We start from the raw sequence: 19,487 nt of genomic DNA on the forward strand, positions 1-19,487 counted from the left end.
AGTCCTCACTTCTTAACACTGTAACATTGGCAATTACATTTTCAACACATCGACTTTTGGGGAACAAGTTCAAACCATAGCACATAGGGAGGAGAAAAAGTGCATAACTAGGAAAAATTTAGTTAAAGGAGCAAAAGAAGTCCACTGTGGCCAAAGGCATGAAAAGGAGAGCTACTGGAAGGCTCTACAGGTGGTAGATCCTGGTGAGTCTAGCAGCTCATGGGAGAGAGTTTACATTGCTTTGCCATGTGCACTGGGACAGTAGGAAGCCATACAAGGATATGAAGCAAAGGTGTGGGGCAATTTGATCTTCTCAAGATGCTACATTTGACCCACTGCAGGACAGAGGTTCCCAAGCTTTTTCCATCTCCTTAGGTTTCAGTAATTTTGTCACAAAGCCCATGGGCCAAAAGAAATACCTAATAGTTCCAATTTTAATAACTAGGATCAAAAAAATTAACAAGTTTTTATGTTCTAAAAATCTTAGTAACCATTTGAAAAAAATCACATAAATTGATTTTTTTAAAAATAGAGACAAGGTCATACTTTTTTGCCAAGGCTGGTCTTGAACTTCTGAGTTCAAGCAGTCCTCCTGCCTCAGCTTCCCAAAGTGCTGAGATTATAGGCATGAGCCACCACATTTGGTCATAAACTGAAATTTTTAAATAATAGTTTTATCTTATTCTTGAATAACCACAATTGATTGCTAATGGGATTTATGTGCCTATTGAGTAATTTACATGGTGCCAACATTTAAAACATGGTCCCATCCCCAAGAGTTCACTGCAGGAACCCTGAACACCATAGTGCAGAGTTTGGGAACTGTGCCATAGAATATATTGTTGTAAAAGATATACCTCAGGGAGTCAGTGAAGTCAAATGACTTCATAAAATATGTTTTTAAGATCCTTCTAAGGGAAAGAACTTGGACACCGTTCTTCAGGTTTTAAGGTAGTAAATTATAACTAAAATTTGCCTTGAACCTCCCTGCCTTTCAACTAACATGTTAAAATGTAAATCAATTTCCTTAAATGTCCCACTGACATTTAATTCCAGAAAAAAAAATGTTAGAGAAGGACTATAAGTGTTTGGGCATCACATATGCTCTTGTGCATGGACTAGACTGGCCATTTTTTGATTCACTATCTTAGATTCTGTTAGTGTGGCCCCAGCTTCCCTGCTGGTGGGAAATCACAATAGTGACAGTGATCAAGATTCTCAGTGCCCCATTTTAGACCTGCTAGGTCTACCTTCTTTTTAAGCTTAGAAAAATAGTACTCTGTCATGTTAAATCAGTTAAATTGAGCTTACTTGTGAGCTTTCATTCATTGTAATTGACAGTACAGAAACGTCCAAGAAAATGTTATGCAAATCTCGGTCAAGTGTCCTCTTTCAAAATAAATGGATAACGACATAAATTGTATGTTTTACTGAGTATGAAGTTTAGATGCATATGACTCAAAATACTTCAGGTAGAAGAGAAATCATAAGAACCACTGTCTTTATGGTGTTAATGACCAAACACAGACTCTTCATGTTCCCCTGAAAACTGGCATCTGTTTACAATGATATTGAAATCCCAATGTTATGGAGGCAGAAATGCTGGAGCTGAGAGTTAAACTAAGGTCTGTCTGTCTAGAGCCCTCATGCTCAACCACTCTACCAATACTCTTTCTTCTAGTTGTGTAAATACTGGTTCCTGAAAAGATGGATTTGGATGAAAGCATTAAACTCTATGGATGTGGGCAGAGGCAGGCACCAGAGCTGACTTCCCTTTAGTGCTAGGCTCCTATGAATTTCTGTCCCATACGACTGGATCGGACTTGAATCCCCTACTTGGCCATGAATTTGAGAACAGAAAATGTTACAGACCCTCCATATTGAGTGACCAAGTTAGTCGGGCTAAGCTGTCCTTTCCTGGTATGATCCATGCCTTTCTTACTTGGCTTCCAGAGGATTCCATGACCTCTATTCTAGGCTGAAAATGTAAAGTACACTGGACTATAAATGAAATCTGGATCCTCATCTTGGTTCTGGACCTCCCTACCTGGGCAACTGAGACTTGACCTGACTAGAGCACCCTCGTCTGTAAAAAGAGTAATGATTTCTTCCATGGCTACCTTACAGCATGGATGAAAGGCTTTAACAAGACATGTCATAGGGAAGTACATGGCTGCACTGGAGAATCTCAAACAAGTACAAAGTATTATTGGGTTTGTCCTTGGTGTTATTCCTGTAAGAGACAGTATTACACAGGCCATAAAGCACGAGCTGTGTTCGGCCCTGGATTCAAACTCTTATTCCATTGCTTCCTATTTGCCTGGCTTTGAGAAAGGTACTGCTTGAAATTTTAGCTTCCTTATCTGTAAAACAGGGATAATATTGCCTACTTCTCAGAGTTACAGTGAGGATTGAGATACAATGAGAATTTGCTCACAGGAAGTGCCCAATGAATTATAGTCAGAATTTGCCTTGAATATTATCACTCTATGTCTAAGCTTCCTCGTCCCACTAACACTTACTTTCTTCATTTATCTGATGGGAATCATGAATGGCATGGAGGAATCATTTTGTGTTGGGCTTAAGTTCTAATCTAAATTCATTAGATAAAAGCCAAATATGAACAGAGTTATCCTTGAAAACTTTTTTATGTACTCATAAATGGTGACCATATATGCCAATCTGACTGAGACAGTCCAACTCTGTCTTTCACCCATGCAGAGTTCTTACGAGTATTCTCTTACTGTCAAAAGTGCCTCAGTTTGGATGAGAAACCACGGGGTCCCCCACCTATGAAGAACATCTCCCACCAAGTCCAATGTACATGTTCCCTCCAGTGATGCAACAAGTTGCTGTTTCTTTAATTGATTCCCAAATAAAGTAGCAGTTTACAAATAGAAACCATGCTCTGTGGAATACATAAATATTTAAGTCCTAAAATGACTGCATGAAGTCTTTGAAGATGTTTAAATGGACTAAAAGAAAGATGAGCTTCTTCCATTGCATGCTCATTCCAGTTACAAATGCATTGAACAATGAGAACACATGGACACAGGGAGGGAAGCATCACACACTGGGGTCTGTTGGGGGGAAATAGGGAAGGGACGGGGTGGTGGGGAGTTGGGGAGAGATAGCATGGGGAGAAATGCCAGATATAGGTGAAGGGGAGGAAGGCAGCAAATCATGCTGCCATGTGTGTACCTATGCAACAATGTTGCATGTTCTTTACATGTACCCCAAAACCTAAAATGCAATAAAAAACATAAATAAAAATTTTAAAAAAAGAATCATTGGCAGTATAAGCTGCACAATTTAAATTTCTGTTTTTTCTCTCTTACCCTGACCCACACCCTTCTTCTCTTTCTCCTCTCTTCCCCACTCACCCTATAGAGAGCTCATAGTTGAATACCAGAAAGTTAACTGTGCATACAATGATACCACGCTATGCCTGTCTCCTTAGAATGTGAGATTATGCATAAAAAACACTTCATATAGTTTCTGGCATATAGTAAACATTCGGGGATAATCTCTATTTCTGTCATTAATATATATGTAAATTATTTTCTTGGCTTAACTAGGAATCAATTGCTCATGATAATTGGTGCTTCTCTAGAGACATTAGTATAGGTAAACTTCTTTCTAACAGGACTTCTTTCAGGTAATGGCAAAGTAAATACTGCATTCATGGTTGTGGCTACTCTCAGAAGGCATCAGATATTAATTTACAAGGATGGATTTGCGGTTATCTTGTTTTTGTTTTCTGTTCCAGGCAAAATAAAAAACAACAGCAAAGGTAAACATATGGAAGAATGAGAGTTTGTGCATTTCAGGTGAGGGCATATGAAGCATGGAGAAGGATGGCTGGAGACAGGACCAGGAGAGAGAGACTGGAGCCACTTTGAAAAGAATGTGAGATGCTAGGCTTTGGAGTTGGAATTTCAGCTGAAGGCCACTTTGGAAACATTTGAGGTTTTTATAGTAATGGAGTGACATAATTACAGTGTTTGATAAATAAAGCAGCAGTTGAAGCTTAGACGATGGAAATGGGAGATAAGATTAGAAGAAGGAAGCCTGGTTACATGGCTGCTGCCATAAACTGAGGGAAAGATGACTCCCCAAACCATATAGGAAGGGAATTAAAACAGAAATAAATTCATGCTTTTCTCTGTGCAAATAATGTTTGCTGTGGCTTCCATCCCTCCATCCTCACTTTGACCTATTTTATCATCTATTCTTGTATTAGAGGAAGAGATGACCAAATTTGATCAAAAGTGAAAAGTGGAAAATCCTAAACGTCTTTCCTCTTATTGCATATATCAATATAATAATAACAGTTACCATGCCTGGCACACACTACATGCCAAGTGCTATGATAAGTACTTTATTTTTAACTTGATCTTTATGATGACTCTATGTATGCACTGTTATCATTCCTATTTTGCAGACAAGAAAACTAAAGTGTGAGAGAGTAAGCAGCTGGCCAAGATTACACAATGAGAAAGGAGAACTGGGTTCAACTGTAGCTCCACAACCTGCTCATTTAACCACACTCTGTACCACTTCTTGATGCAATCAAAGGGTACAGTCTGGACATTTTATCGTGGAGTGATATGCCTGTTGCAAGTCTTTAAGGGAGAAAAATGCTATTCTATTTTTAAGACAATATCCTTTTTAAGAGTGTAAGTAGTCTATATAATTTCTCTTTAGGGAATTATTTCTAGTGAATTCATTAAAACTTAACTTGCATTCTGCCTGAGATTGGTTTAATTATATCAGCACAGCTGCAAGGAGCAAAGATGAGAGATGGCCTATGATGCTTTGTTGACTTTTTTTTTTTTTCCTTTGGGGATGATCTGTCCAGGTACTCTGATTTTGAAGACAGCTCTCCCTGGAAATCCTCTGGACAAGAAACTCATATTTTCACACACGATAACCTTTCCATTGCAAAGGGCAAACTTTCCCTCCCAGTATCAGCTCTTCCCAGCACCCTTTCTTGTCCATGCCCTTGAAACCAGTAGCTCCAGAATTTCACAGTCAACCTAGTCTTCATGCTGGTTTCCATGGCTGCTGCTCTTGTTAAAACCTGTAATATTGGTGCACCACAATGGACTCAATAAACAATAACAGGCTGAAAGGAACAGATGAGACAGGGACTCAATAGTCTCCCTAGATGGTTCTACAATACCCTCCACACCACATGTGTCTTTTTGTTCATAGAGATGTGTGTGTGTGTGTGTGTGTGTGTGTGTACCTAAATAGCCAGATCTCACCTGTCTCAGAACATTTATTTTTTCTATTATATCCTGCAAGTTTTAACACCAAGATGAAGAGGGAGATATAAAAGGAGCTGTTTGTTGGTGCTGATATACTTTCGGCCAAAGCTTAGAGAGTCTTCAATAGTCATACATAAATCTCATTCTAATGTAGTATTTTCAGGACTACAAACAATTTTCTGCCTTTTTTTCTTCAAAATCTGAGTTAACTCATTGAGTTTAACCACATTGTACCGTAATATGTTCCCCAAAAACTATAAGCTTTGTTTATTCAATCAAGAAATATTTATTGATCCCCTATTATGTACCAGCCTATATAGAATACTAGGGACCATTAGGCAGGCAAAATAGAAGCACTTCCTGCCCTTCATGGGGCCTGTAGTCTTACTAGCAGACACAAATATAATAAAGGGGGATGCGTTTATTACTAAGTAATTCAATGTGGAATATGTTCCACTCCAGGATTCCTGGTTTTGCATCTCCAGTATTTACTTACTGTTACAAATAGCAGCCAGCACTTTCCTTTTCTTTTTCTTATTTTGTAAACCTTCCTCAGACACTTTTAGGTGGTGTGGTTTGGGACTCTTCCGAGGCTCTAAGGGTTCATGAATGTTCTAGCCATTGCCACCAACCTCTGTGATTAGTTCCAAAATGAGCAGGCGACACAGAGCTGTCCAGTGACAAGACTATTGTGGGAACTATTGGTGCAGAAATGCTCGGCCAAAGGTCTTCCTGAAAACTGAGCCAAGCTAAGAATGATGAATGGTGAAGAAGAAAGCAGCCTGGAAATATGTACATCAGTGGAGTCTTCGTGACATGAATCCAGCTGGGCCTGAAGTTATCTAACTTTAGTCTTCTCAGTTACCAGTCAATACTTTTTCCCCCTGCTTAAATCAATGTGATTGGATTTCTTTCCCTTACCATCAAAAACACCTTGACTAAATGCAGCCACTAGGGGAAAGTGCAGGATGATGTGAAATAATGCAACACAAGTCTTGGTTTTATTCATAATTGTTCTAAACTCTGAAGTATGAATAGCAGTGAGCAAACTGAGAAAAAAGTAGATATGAAGTTAGCAACCATGCCTGGGCCTGTTCATGGCTCTTTCCTAGGGCCCTCCCCTCCAGATTATGTGTTTAATACTTGATATGGTTTGTCTGTGTCCCCACCCAAATCTCACCTTGAATTGTAATTATCCCCACATGTCAAGGGTGGGGCCAGGTGGAGATAATTGAGTCATGGGGGCAGTTTCCCCCATACTGTTGTGGTGGTAGTGAATAAGTCTCATGTGAGCTGATGGTTTTACAAATGGGAGTTCCCCTGCACACCCTCTCTTGCCTGCTACCATGTAAGACATAACTTTGCTCCTCATTTGCCTTCTGCCATGACCATGAGGCCTCCACAGCCATGTGGAACTACAAGCCAATTAAACCTCTTTTCTTCATAAATTACCCAGTAGATATGATTTGGCTGTGTCTCTATGCAAATCTCATCTTGAATTGTAACTCTCACAATTCCCATGTGTCATGGGAGGAAACTGGTGGGAGGTGATTGAATTACAGGGCAAGTCTTTCCTGCACTGTTCTCGTGATAGTGAATGAGTCTCACAAGATCTGATGGTTTTAAAAATGGGAGTTTATGTTCACAAGCCCTCTCTTGCCTGCTGCCATCCATGTAAGATGTGACTTGCTCCTCCTCTCCATCCACCATGATTGTAAGGCCTCCCCAGCCACATGGAACTGTAAGTCCATCAAACTTATTTTGCTTCCCAGACTCAGGTGTCCCTCTATCAGCAGTGTGAAAATGGGCAAATACACCAGTGTTGGGTATGTCTTTATTAGCAGCATGAGAACAGAGTAACAAAATACCTGTTGGTAGACTGAAGAGAATAACAAAACAAACCAGTTTGTTTCTCGGCACCATCGGATTGTGGTGATCTAAATGGTGATCCAAATGGGTGGTATCCAAGCAAGTCATCTGCAAGTAATTCTGCTGCTTCTCACTGTTTGGTGGGCTGTAGCCCCACCAAGTGACTCCATTAACCGCAGCTGAGCTCATTCACTCACACATCTCGGCTCAGCGGAATAAGACTGGAATAGATGAGGACAGTTGGTCTCTGTTCTACATTCCTTTCTTCCTCTCCCTGGACCAGCAGGCCAACCCAAATGCAATTTTCATAACTGAGGTATAAGATAATGAGTCAAATCATGTAAGCATTTTAAAAAATACTTTGGTTGCCTGCCTACAAACATTTCACTAGCCAAAGTAAATCACACAGATTGACCCAGGGTCCAGGGGCAGCAAAATGTGTTTCTTCCTTCTAGAGGAATGAACTGCAAAGTTGCTGCAAAAAGCATGAATACAGGGGGAAATGAAGAATCGGGGTCATTCATGCAATTGACCATACCACGTTAACCTTCTTAGTTCTTTCCAACTGGCTACAAGCTCAGAGAAGTTAGACATATATTCCAGATGTAAAAAATTTAGAGTTTACTGTCAGGAAAATAGATGCCTCATAAAAACAATCAGAGAAGCTAGTATATAAGAGATTGCTCAGCAGGAATCATGCCACAGAAAACTAAATCTAAGACTGACTGGATGGTCCACTGTTTTCAGCCAGTGTTTGTTTTATTTTTAATGCCTAAATCATATGCCTAAAATCCAACCACAGGAAAGATAAAGTGTTTGCATCATTCTGTTGTTCCCAAAAGGCAGTAAGTCAAAGTAATCAGACAGAATTCTAGATAACAGCCCAATCAAAGGTGATGGAAGAGAATTCAATGAAGATTATTTGCAAAGCTGTGGGCAGGGTTTTCAGAAGGAGCAAAGGACAGTGAAGCCCCCAGGCACCAGCAAAGAAGGCAGGACTCTGCCACCTTAAGATGGAAGTTGTTCTCTGCTTATTAGCAGAACCCCCGAAAAACTCTAGCTACAGGAGAAGTTCTGCCTGATTTGAGCTGTAGACAGAGATAAGGAGAAAGAAAACTGAAAGTCAATAGCTCAAATTTCTCTTTTTTATCCTCCCATTTTTTACAGGTGCTTCTTTTGGTTGAATCCAACCAGAATCCAGAGGTTAAGGAGCTCATACTCTTGGGACACAGAGCAAAAGAAGGGTAGAGAGTGAGTCTACCTGAATGGCACATGGAGAATGTCCAGGCCACTTATACACAGATCTAAGTAGCTAGGAACCTTCTTCTTTGGCTTATCTATACATTACCTAGGGTGGTCAAGAGTGATAGGCACCAAATGCCCTGGCCCTATGCCTCCCATTGTGAGTGCATGAAAAGGTTTCACTGCCTTGTCCCCTACTGTGGATGGGCCCGTGATATTAGGTCTAGCCAATAAGCATGGAAGTAAAATGAGGCACTTTGAGGCCAATTATTTATTTGCCAGGTTAAGATCCTTCAGAGCTCCCCCTTTTTCCTATGTCATACTTACTGGAAATATTCTATACAATGGCTACTCCAGCAGATAGAGGCCCCTAAGTGAAGATGAGAATTATATTACCTACCCACCCTTTAAGAATATGCTGTATACAGTAAGTATTATCCTATACAGTGTTACTGTGTATCCTATACAGTATGTTTTTAAAGAGTAGGTGGGAGATCTACTTACCATCTTATCAAGAAATAATATTAAATGCTATATTTAATATTATTTAAATCCTATATTTATATTATTTAAGCCACTGAGATTTTTTGAGATTGTTTTATTAGCAAACTGAGCCTATACTGATTTAATATGACCCTATCTGGAACCCCCACTTGCCAAATTCATTTCCTAAAATAAGAATGTATTAGGTACCCATTATGTATGTGGTAGAGAGATTCGAAGGTGGCCCCCATTATTCCAACCTTCTGATGTTTACACCATTGTGTAATTCTGTCAGAGTATAGGCAAAACCTGTGAATTGTTTTTAACCAATAGACTATGGCAAAGGTATGGGATGAAATGATCACATAATTATAACACATAAGATTATAATGCCCATGTTGGAAAGAGACTATCTCTCTTGCTTGCTTTGATGAAGCATGAGGTCATTTCAAGAGAGGCTCATGTATAATGATACTAAGGCTGGCCTCAGTTGACATCCAGCAAGAAACTGAAACTCTGCCAACAATCATGTAAGCCTGGAGGTGTATCCTTCCTCACTCAAGCCTTCAGATGAAAATCCAGTCCTGGCTGATATCTTGATGGTGGCTTTGCAGAGGACCCACCTAGTCTGTGCCTGCATAAACTGCATCGTTTGAAGCTCCAACGTTTGTGGTAATTTGTTACATGGCAAGAGACAACTAATGCAATCACCAGAGACCACATTGGTGCTTTACATATGTCCTCCCATCTTATTAAATTCTCACAACCAGGCTGTGAGGTATCCAGTATTATTCTCTTAATCATTTTCTAGATATGGAAGGAACCTAAGACATCAAGAACTTACTTTACTTACTCAAGTCCTCACAGGCAATAAGTGCTAAAGTCAAAATTCAAACACAGGCTGACTCCAGGGTCTATACTCGAGATCTCTTCTGGGCCATTCCCCTTACACCCTTGATATTGACATTGTACTGCTCAAAAACCTTGAGTGGCTTCCCCTTTGCTGGGAGCAATGGTAGCCATTGTTCCTGTGAGGTGTCAATGTATTACAAACTGTAACCGCTCACATTTTCATAGCTATTCTGTACCAAATGTGTCATACATAATACTTTATTTAATATTCCCAACAACCCTGTGATGTAGACACTATTTTTCTCTTATTTGAAAGATGAGGACACAGACGCATAGAAGGATTAAGCATGTGCCCAAGGACATCCAGAAACTAAGTGGACGAGTTGAGAATCAAACCCAGTCAATCTGATCTCTGAGATTATCTTCCTAACGACTGTATAATCTACTGCCTCTAAATTATAATTTGAGTCTCAAAGTTTGGGAATTTTATCATGAGGAACCAGGTGGGATACATTCTTATTAAAAATGTCACCCTTACTCACTTGCTTTTCAATATGCTCCCTGGAATGGAAGAGGGAAGAATGGGATATCATCAAATCATGCAAAAAACTGGTTCTTCCCAAAGAGCTGAGTTGTGTATATGAACACCATCCATCACATTTGTCAGCAAAGAAGTTTATGAACCACTGACCCAGAGATTAAATCCAGTATTTCTCAGCCTTGCATTCAGGACCCTCTATGGCTCAGCCATGAGCTGTAATTCCACTTTAATTCTTACAATTTCCCTCTCATGGAATCCAGATTCCATTCATCTAATCTGAATTTCTTACATCCACATTACCTCTGTTCACTGGTTTCTTCTACCTTCGCATCACCACATGTCCAAATATTGCCCCTCATTCAAGGGCCATTTGAAATTCTACCTCCTCTGGGCCGGGCGCCGTGGCTCAAGCCTGTAATCCCAGCACTTTGGGAGGCCGAGGCAGGTGGATCACAAGGTCAAGAGAACGAAACCATCCTGGTCAACATGGTGAAACCCCGTCTCTACTAAAAATACAAAAAATTAGCTGGGCATGGTGGTGCGTGCCTGTAGTTCCAGCTACTTGGGAGGCTGAGGCAGGAGAATTGACTGAACCCAGGAGGCGGAGGTTGCGGTGAGCCGAGATCGCGCCATTGCACTCCAGCCTGGGTAACAAGAGCGAAACTCCGTCTCAAAAAAAAAAAAAAAGAAATTCTACCTCCTCTGAAAATAGTTTTTAATTTCCTTTCCTCAAGACCCTTGACATCCATACTCAAGTTGGAAGCAAATCCTTTCTTCTCTAAGTTCCCCCTCCCATCTCATTTGTATTTTGATAAAGTATTCTTGCTTTCTGTCTTGTGTGATACTTATCAACACACATGATTATCACAATAACAATTATAACAACAACTAGTTTGTTTCTTCATGAGTATGCTGCATCAGGCACAGAGCAAAGTTGTTCTCTGGATCTTTTCACTTAGAGACATGCCTCTGCATGGGTAACGTTATTATTCCCCAATTGACAGGCAACCCCTCTGCTTGGGCATAAAGAGGGGGATGCTTGAAGAAAGAAAAAAGATAAATGTTGTCCTGAAGTTTACTGTTCAACAGAATTCCAGAAGCTTCAGCTCTTAGAGCATCCCTCCATTCTTTGCACATAAAAGCTACAGAAAAAGCTCCTTTTATTTGCAGCCTGGGCTGACTTTTCCCCAAGGGAAAGGGAAGCTGGCTGGATGCTGTAAGAGTCAGATTGACCCTCTCTTCTCATATCACTATGAGTTCAAGCACAGATTTCAGTCAAGAGTGAATGTGTGTCCTTATTTTTCAATATGACAGTGCTATTTGTGGGAATTGAACCTCAACATCTTTGGGGAACTTTATGCTCTTTCATCCTAAACTAGGGCACATCTATACTTTTCTGATACAAACCTGTTATGTATTAAATAAAGAGTAATAATTATATCTACGATATTGTGAACTGAACACCTTATATGTACATTTTTATCCCTTGGGGAAAAAAAAGAGACAGAGATAGAGTGACTCAACTAGTGAATATGGCTAGGAACTCCAGAGTCCATATTTGCAACAAAAATGGTGCAGGGAGAACACCATTATAAAACAAACTAAATAAAACTTCCCCAAAAGGAACCACTGCTCAGTTTCTTCTGTATTCTTTCACAGAAGAAAAGTAATAAGAACAAAAATAAGAGCCAACATTTAGAGTGTATCTGATGGTGTACTACCGTGCTAAAGGCTATTATCTCTACTTGCAAAATTCCATTAAATCTCAGAATAAACCCTATGAGCTAAATACTCATTATACTCACTGTATGGGAAGAGAGTGCAACTCAAGGAGGTAAAGGATTTTTTCCTAGGTCAGCGAGAGAACAAGTGAGAGAGGTAGAATTTGAACCCAGTATTATCTGATACCTGAGACTATGAGTTTAGTCTAACCACAGTATTGAAGGGTGAGGTGGGATATACGCGGGAGAGCAGCTGAATCATTGTAATCAAATCCTTAGTATATTACAAATACTATATTCGGTTAAAAAAAATTAAAGGGCCAAGGAGGATCCCATCTCTCTTTTAAACAATTAAATATTAATAATAATTTTTATTCAAGCAGTAAAATTATAAATATATACGATAAGAAGTAAAATTGTTAGCCACATTATCACACTTAAAATATTCATTAAAAATATTTTAGGGTCTAGAGAGTTAAGAATCTTAGAGAAAGACACACTAGAACGTGTATAAATGGAATTTGTTTCAAAAGGTTGCAGGTGAAATTGGTTTAGTGGGGACGTAGATGAAACACGATTTGCAGTGAATCAATATTGCTAAAGCTGAGTGACTTCTACATGGGGGTTCATTGTATTCTATGAAGGATATACATTTTTGTACATGTTTCATAGTTTTCATAATAAACACTTCCCTAAACATAAAATAAAGAGACCTACGGAAATAAAAAGCAATTCTTTCAACCTCCAATCAGTTCTCTACCTCCCTTCCCCCAAAACAACCACTGTTAAGTTTCTGGCACATTGGTCCAGAAACTTCCCATCTGTATACAAATGTACATATCCATTTAAAAATGGAAACATACTAACATAGCCCTTCCCTTTGCTTTTCTCACATAACCATATACCCCAGATGCCTCCTTTGGCCACTCTATGTGTAGTAGCCTTCCCATCCTCTCCATCCCTCTGACTATGACATCACCTTGTTTATTTCACTCATCACACTCAACACCATCTATACTTGCTGGCACAATAATTTACTGAGGTTTAACTGAAGTAAAATTCATATAACATAAAATTAGCCACTTTAAAATGGACAATTCAGTAGCACCTGATATATCCACAATGCTGTGAAACCATCATGTTTATATACTTCAAAATGTTTTCATCACCCCCCAATAAAAACCTCATATCCATGAAGCATTCTCATCTCTTCTTCTCCCCCCAGCCCCTGACAACCACTAACCTGCTCTCTGTGTGAATTTACCTCTTCTGGATATTTCGTGTAGCTGGAATCATACACTATGTGGCCCTTCATGTCTGGCTTCTTTCACTTAGCATAATGTTTTCAAAGTTCCATGTTGTAACACAACATTTCATTGTATGGATTTGCCATATTTTGTTTATCCATTCATCAGTTCCAGTTCCACCTTTGGCTACTGGGAATAATGCTGCTATGTACACTCATGTTTAACTTTTGTATGAATACCTGTTTTCAGTTATTTCGGGTATATACATAGAAGTGGAATGCAGGGTCATGTGGTAGTTCTGTACTTACCTTGTTGAAAAAACACCAAATTGTTGCACCCTAGCTGCTCCATGTCCTATTACCACAAGCAACGTACGAGGGTTCAAGTCTCTTCACCTCCTTACCAACACATTACCTTTTCTGACTGTTTGGTGGTTTGTTTTTTAAAGTCTAGCTATTTTTGATGGCCGAGCGCACTAGTATTATCTCTGTAATCCCAGCCACTTTGGGAGGCCGAGGCTAGTGGATCACTTGAGATCAAGAGTTCAAGACCAGGGCCAACATAGTGAAACCCCATCTCTACCAAAAATACAAAAATTAGTCATGCGTGGAGGTGGGCGCCTTAATCCTACGTACTTGGGAGGCTGAGGCAGAGAATCACTTGATCCCAGGAGGCAGAGGTTACAGTGAACAGAGAGCATGCCATGGTATTCCAGCCAGGGTGGCAGAGCTAGACTGTCTCAATAATAATAATAATAATAATAATAATAATAAAGTCTACTTATATTTGATCTGGCTTTTTACTACATTACACATTTCCATATGCTTCAATTAGCACTGCATCCTCAGCCACTAGCATGAAGCCTCATTCATAGAAGGCACGCAAACATGTTTAAAAAGGATGAAACAGTCAAGTAAACAAATCAGCATGTAATAACATACAAATCTACCATATTTATTCCAAAAGCTGCAGGATGAGTTCCATTGCACAGATTCATGATCATTTCTTCCAGTGCGAACTTGACCGCATCTCCGTCCAAAAGCTTCCACCTTATGCAGAGTGGGAACCAAAGTTCTTACAACGGCCTACACGGTTCCACCTTGTCTGTTCCCTCTTAACCCCCTACAGTGGTTCTTGGAGGTGTTACCTACTTTTCTTCCCCTGCTTTCTCCACTCTTGCTGTACTGTTCTTCAATCTTTCCAAACATGCCTCTACCGCAGTGCCTTTTCACTGACCTTTCCCTCTGTTTTGGGAGCTCTTCCACAAATATTCATGTGGTTCTCCTTCAAGTCTGCCCTCCCTGCCCTCCTTTATTTCTCATCCACCACCAGCAAGAGATAACCAAGTCTCTGACTCAGGAAGCTTGGAAGAGAGGGTGTCTACACTGTAACCCTTGAGTCCCCTCCCCTTGGAGTTTAGAGAAAAGGGCAGGCCTACCCTCCTTCAAGTCTTTGTTTATACTTTATCTTCCCAGAGATGTTTTGCTTGATCATGCTCATTAAAGCCACCCCAATACCCATACCCACCCACACACATCTCTAGTACTGCATATAATAGGACTAGTAGCACGATGTGCAGGACTAGGGATACAGAAATGACCAAAACAGACAAAAATCCCTCCCTTCATTTATATGGGTTGTTACCCCACAAATAGTAGGTCCTCAATACGTATCTGTTGCATGAAGAAAGGAACAAATGAACTAATTTCTGATTTTGCTCCAATGCCTAATCTCTCTGCAATATTAGGGAGCCCCTGAAGACAGATCTCTCCTCCACTGGCCTGGGCATCAAACTTGTGGACAATCTGCTTTATGAATTCCAGGCCAGGTTATTCCCTAAAAGAAAGCCCAGCAAAGACTTGTCCTCCCTCCCTGCCTGTCTCTCTCCAGGGTACCGATATTAACTTTGTACGTTTGATGCTACTCTGGCTTGCCCTGCACAAGACACACAGCCTTAACACAGTCAGTGAGGGTGTTTTCAAAATGTTCCTCCTGGCCAGGATTACAGGCAGGTCATTTACGGGCCTGCAAGGACACCAGGCTTAGAACTCATTGTGGTTGGGGCATGCTGTACACCCGCACCATACATACATTTCATGCATGGAGATGGTATAAAATGTGTGAATAATGCCTTTCCACATAGTGAACTGAGCACTCAGAAAATTTTGATAACATTAACAATGTGACTTTTGGTGAGGGGGTCCTTCAGGCTGTGCATTCAAAAGTGCATGGTCTACTAGTTTCCAGCTCGGGGGCCATATGTATGTCATTAATCTCTAAACCTCACTCTCCACATCTGCAAAATGGGGACAATAACAGCATCTAGCTCAGGGATGAAATGGAATTAAAAGGAGATGATTCACATGCTGCACCTAGCTCCTAAGTAAGGCTCATGCACTGGGCCATTGATTCTGTTCACTGTTAAAGCACAGAGACTGTCCCAACCCTCCCGGAGCTCCCTCTTGTGAAGGAAGACAAACATTAATATGACATGTACAGTATTTGTGTGGCCTGGAGGTTAAAAACTCCAACAAATGTTCTGAAGAAAAGCAGTAATTTTCTGGGAGACTGCACAGTCTAATCTAGCCAGAGAAGTCCAGGAAGGTTTTCTGGAGGAGATGACATCAAGCTGGGAGCTAATGTGACATCTTCACAAATTTTGAGTGAAGAGTGAGGGGAAAGCAACAGAAAGAGTTCTTCCTGCAGGTATCACATGGTCAACTCACCCTGCTTTTGCCTAGGACTTTCCCTGTTTTAGCACAGAAAATCACACAGCATGAGAAGCCCCTCAGTCCCTCACACACACTGGGGTGGTTGGTCATCGGGTCAGGAGAATAGCACATGCATAGGCCCTGAGGCAGGAAGGAACCTGTCCTATTTTATAAACAAAAAGAGGGTGCGTGTGACTAGAGCATAGAGATTGGTGTGAGAGGAGGCAGGAAAGTTGTCTTCATATGGCTTTGTGTCCCATACTCAGGAATATATTCTTGGTCTGAGGAGCAACAGGAAGCCATTGAAGAGTTTTAATCAGGGAGACAAGGGGAGCAAAGGTGGGATGTTGTAAAGTTTACCCTACCTGCTGCATACAGAATGGACCGGAAGTCACCGGAAGGAAGAGAGCAGGGTATGGGCCCAAAGGATGTTAGTTCTTATCAGTATCATTATTGTTAAATCAAAGTGGGGAGAACCATTGATTATAAATTGAGTATTCCAGTTTGGATTTGGACTATTTGAGGCTGATGGAAAATAACTGTGAAAAATCTATAGAACAGGCCCTGCAGTTTCCATCACAAGAACTTCCAGAGAATGACAGACCCAAGACTGAATTATCCTCTGACTCAGGTCAGCAATAATAGAGTTCCCCATTGTGAAGGACTGAATTCAGCCAAAAATTTAATTTTTTAAATAAATAGAACAGAAAGGTTAAAAGACTGCGAGCAGAAATGGGGATTTGAAATTGGAAATTGCTTAGAAATGTCTTTTACAAACTCTGTTCTATTAATGACTTTTCCAAACTCTCTCCCAAAGGAATTTCTCTTAGATATGCTAATATCACTCCATTTCTCTAAAGCCGTGTATCAAATACTGCTATTGAAAAGACCCTAATAGAAGATACACTTGGAAATCACCTGTGATTAGCAGTTTTCTTTAAAATGAAACACCCTCACCGTTTCAAGTGGCAGAACCCAGTAGGTATTGCCTCCTAGATTCTAATCACTGATGGCAATGATTAAGGCCTCCCCAACTCTCTCCCTCTGCTAGGACTCTTCCCACCCCTTACCTGTCCCTCACAAGTACCCTACTCCTGGCTGAGACTTATTCATCCTTTAGGATGTGGGTAAAAGTCACTTCCTACAGGAAGCTTCCCTCCAACTCCCCAGGTTAGACAGATTAGAGGTCCTTCCTACCTTACACCAGCAGAATATGGCTATTTGCCCTCAGAGGACACTATCCATCTCTATTGTTGCTACTTGAATTCTCCTCTTTCCCTCACTAGACTGTAGTCTGTCCAGGGCAGAAACTATGTGTTCATTTGTATTCTTTGCATTTCCAGCACATGAGATCAAGCTTGCCATGAGAAGGTTGCACATGAATATTTGGTACATGTTGAATGATGTTTATTGTCACTTTGTGTTTGAAGTACTGTATTAACTGACCTACTCTATGAACATTACCTAATTCCTTTTTTTTAATTTGAATATTTTTTTTTGAGGCAGGGTCTCGCTCTGTCACCCAGGCTAGGGTGCAGTGGTGCAATCACAATTCACTGCAGCCTCGACCTCCAGGGCTCAAGCAATCCTTCCACCTAATTTTTTTGATTTTTTTGCAGAGTCAAGGTCTCATTGTGTTGCCCAGGCTTGTCTCAAACTCCTGACCTCAAGTGATCCTCCTGCCTTGGCCTCCCAAAGTGTTGGAATTACAAGAATGAGCCAATGCACCCAGCCAACTTTATTTAATTTCATTTGATCCTCCGTAACTCTGTAAGTGGATGTAACCAGTTAGTTACAATAATCCAGGACTTCAGTGAATTTTTCAAGGTCATGTTGCTAATAAATGGCTGGGTGTGGATTCAAATCAAGTGTGTACCTCCAAATCCTGTTTTCAACCATGTCACCCATGAGCCACTTACGAAGCAAGTGTATAGGACAGAAATGAATAACGTGTTTTGAGTGCAATAAAACGTCTTTTTTACCTTCATTAAATAAAGCATTTTAGCCTCTCGTGCTTTCCTTCCCCAAGAGAGAATGAAACCTGAAAGGAAGACCAAATCAGGCAATGGTCTTTTCTTAACAGTGAACTCTACCGGCCCTCAGAAAAGAACTATTTGTTATTAATGATTTGAAGTCCAAGTTAGTGGGTAATCGAAGCCCTTCCTCACTGCTCCTGTAGAACAATTTTGAAAGGAAAGGAAGACATGTGGTCTGGACCAGGAGAGGCAAGAGAAGCACTGAAGGAGGCACTTGCTTTCAGGTTGAGCAAGCACAGGGTCAGGCCTAGAGCCAGGCCCTCTTAAAAGTGCCCCTGAATCTCCTTGCCCGGGCTGCTCCCAGTGTCCAGAAAGTGAGACTGAGCAGGGAACCCCTTTATGGGGCCCTGCAGCCCGCCCAAGAATGAAAATAAAGAAAATGACTGAGTTCTTCCAAAGGAAATTCTAGCTACCTAGCTAGGCCCAGAAGTAAGTAAATTGTTAAACAAGAAGGTACCAGTAGCTTGAAACAATAGCCCAGAGGAGAGGGTTCCAGAGCTGTTTGCTTTCCCCCACAGAAACTAAGGATGACATCTTCACATCTGTCCCTGAGTTGACCTTCAGAAACTTGGACCTGCACTGAGGACCTCTGTGACATGGATCCACTGGCACATAGACAACAGATATGCAGGAAGGTGGAGGCTGAACTTTACCCATCATTCTGTGCTCTGTCTTCCTGAGGAGCTTGGGGAAAGTTACACCCCCTTGGCTAGTTAACATGTTTCTGCTCACCCCAGATTTTTAAGCAAAGCTTCTCTTCCTTAACCAATGCAAATCAGAAAATTTCTGAATCTACCCATGACCTATAAGTCCCCTTTTCAAGATATCCTACCCTCTTAGGCTGAAACTAATATATAATCTCCATCCATTGATTTATGATTTTGCCCGTACTGCTTCTTTGCTGAAATTTATGCCTGCCTTTAAAAACCCTTTCCTGCAAGCCACTGGGGAGGGTAGGATTTGAACTGAAACAACCTGGTCCCTTTTGCTTGGTGCCTGTAATAAAGGCCTTCCTTTCTATCACTGCAAACCTCCATGTGTATATCTGGTCTTACTGCACTGAGCTAGCGGATTCAAGTTCAGTTCTGTAACAAGAAGGGTTGAGTTCTATGATGTGGAGGGATAAAGGGCAGGATTCCACCAGAGAGGCTGAGAGAGGAGGTAGAGGAAGCCAGAATGACAGGCCCAAGGGGAAGGCCACCACCCAGGGAATGCTGGAGAAACCAATGGATAGACGCAATGAAAGCCTGACCAGCCATTCCATGAGAGACAGCTTCTTGCCACCACCACCCAGCCTGCACCTGTGGACTGTCTGTGTTGATCTGAAGGAGTCAGAGATGTTGACAAGCATATGTGGGATCCCTGCTCCAATGCAGGGCTGGGAAAAGCATTTCCCTAAAAGCTGCAGAGGTGCACCACATGGCACCTGGCTGGATCACTGAAAGCACTCTCACCAGCTGGCCTTTCAGCCAAGGCCAGGACTTTCCACCATGCTTTCACACACGCCCCAAG

Source organism: Callithrix jacchus, chromosome 5, assembly GCF_049354715.1.
Source record: "Callithrix jacchus isolate 240 chromosome 5, calJac240_pri, whole genome shotgun sequence".
Taxonomy (NCBI): Eukaryota; Metazoa; Chordata; class Mammalia; order Primates; family Cebidae; genus Callithrix; species Callithrix jacchus.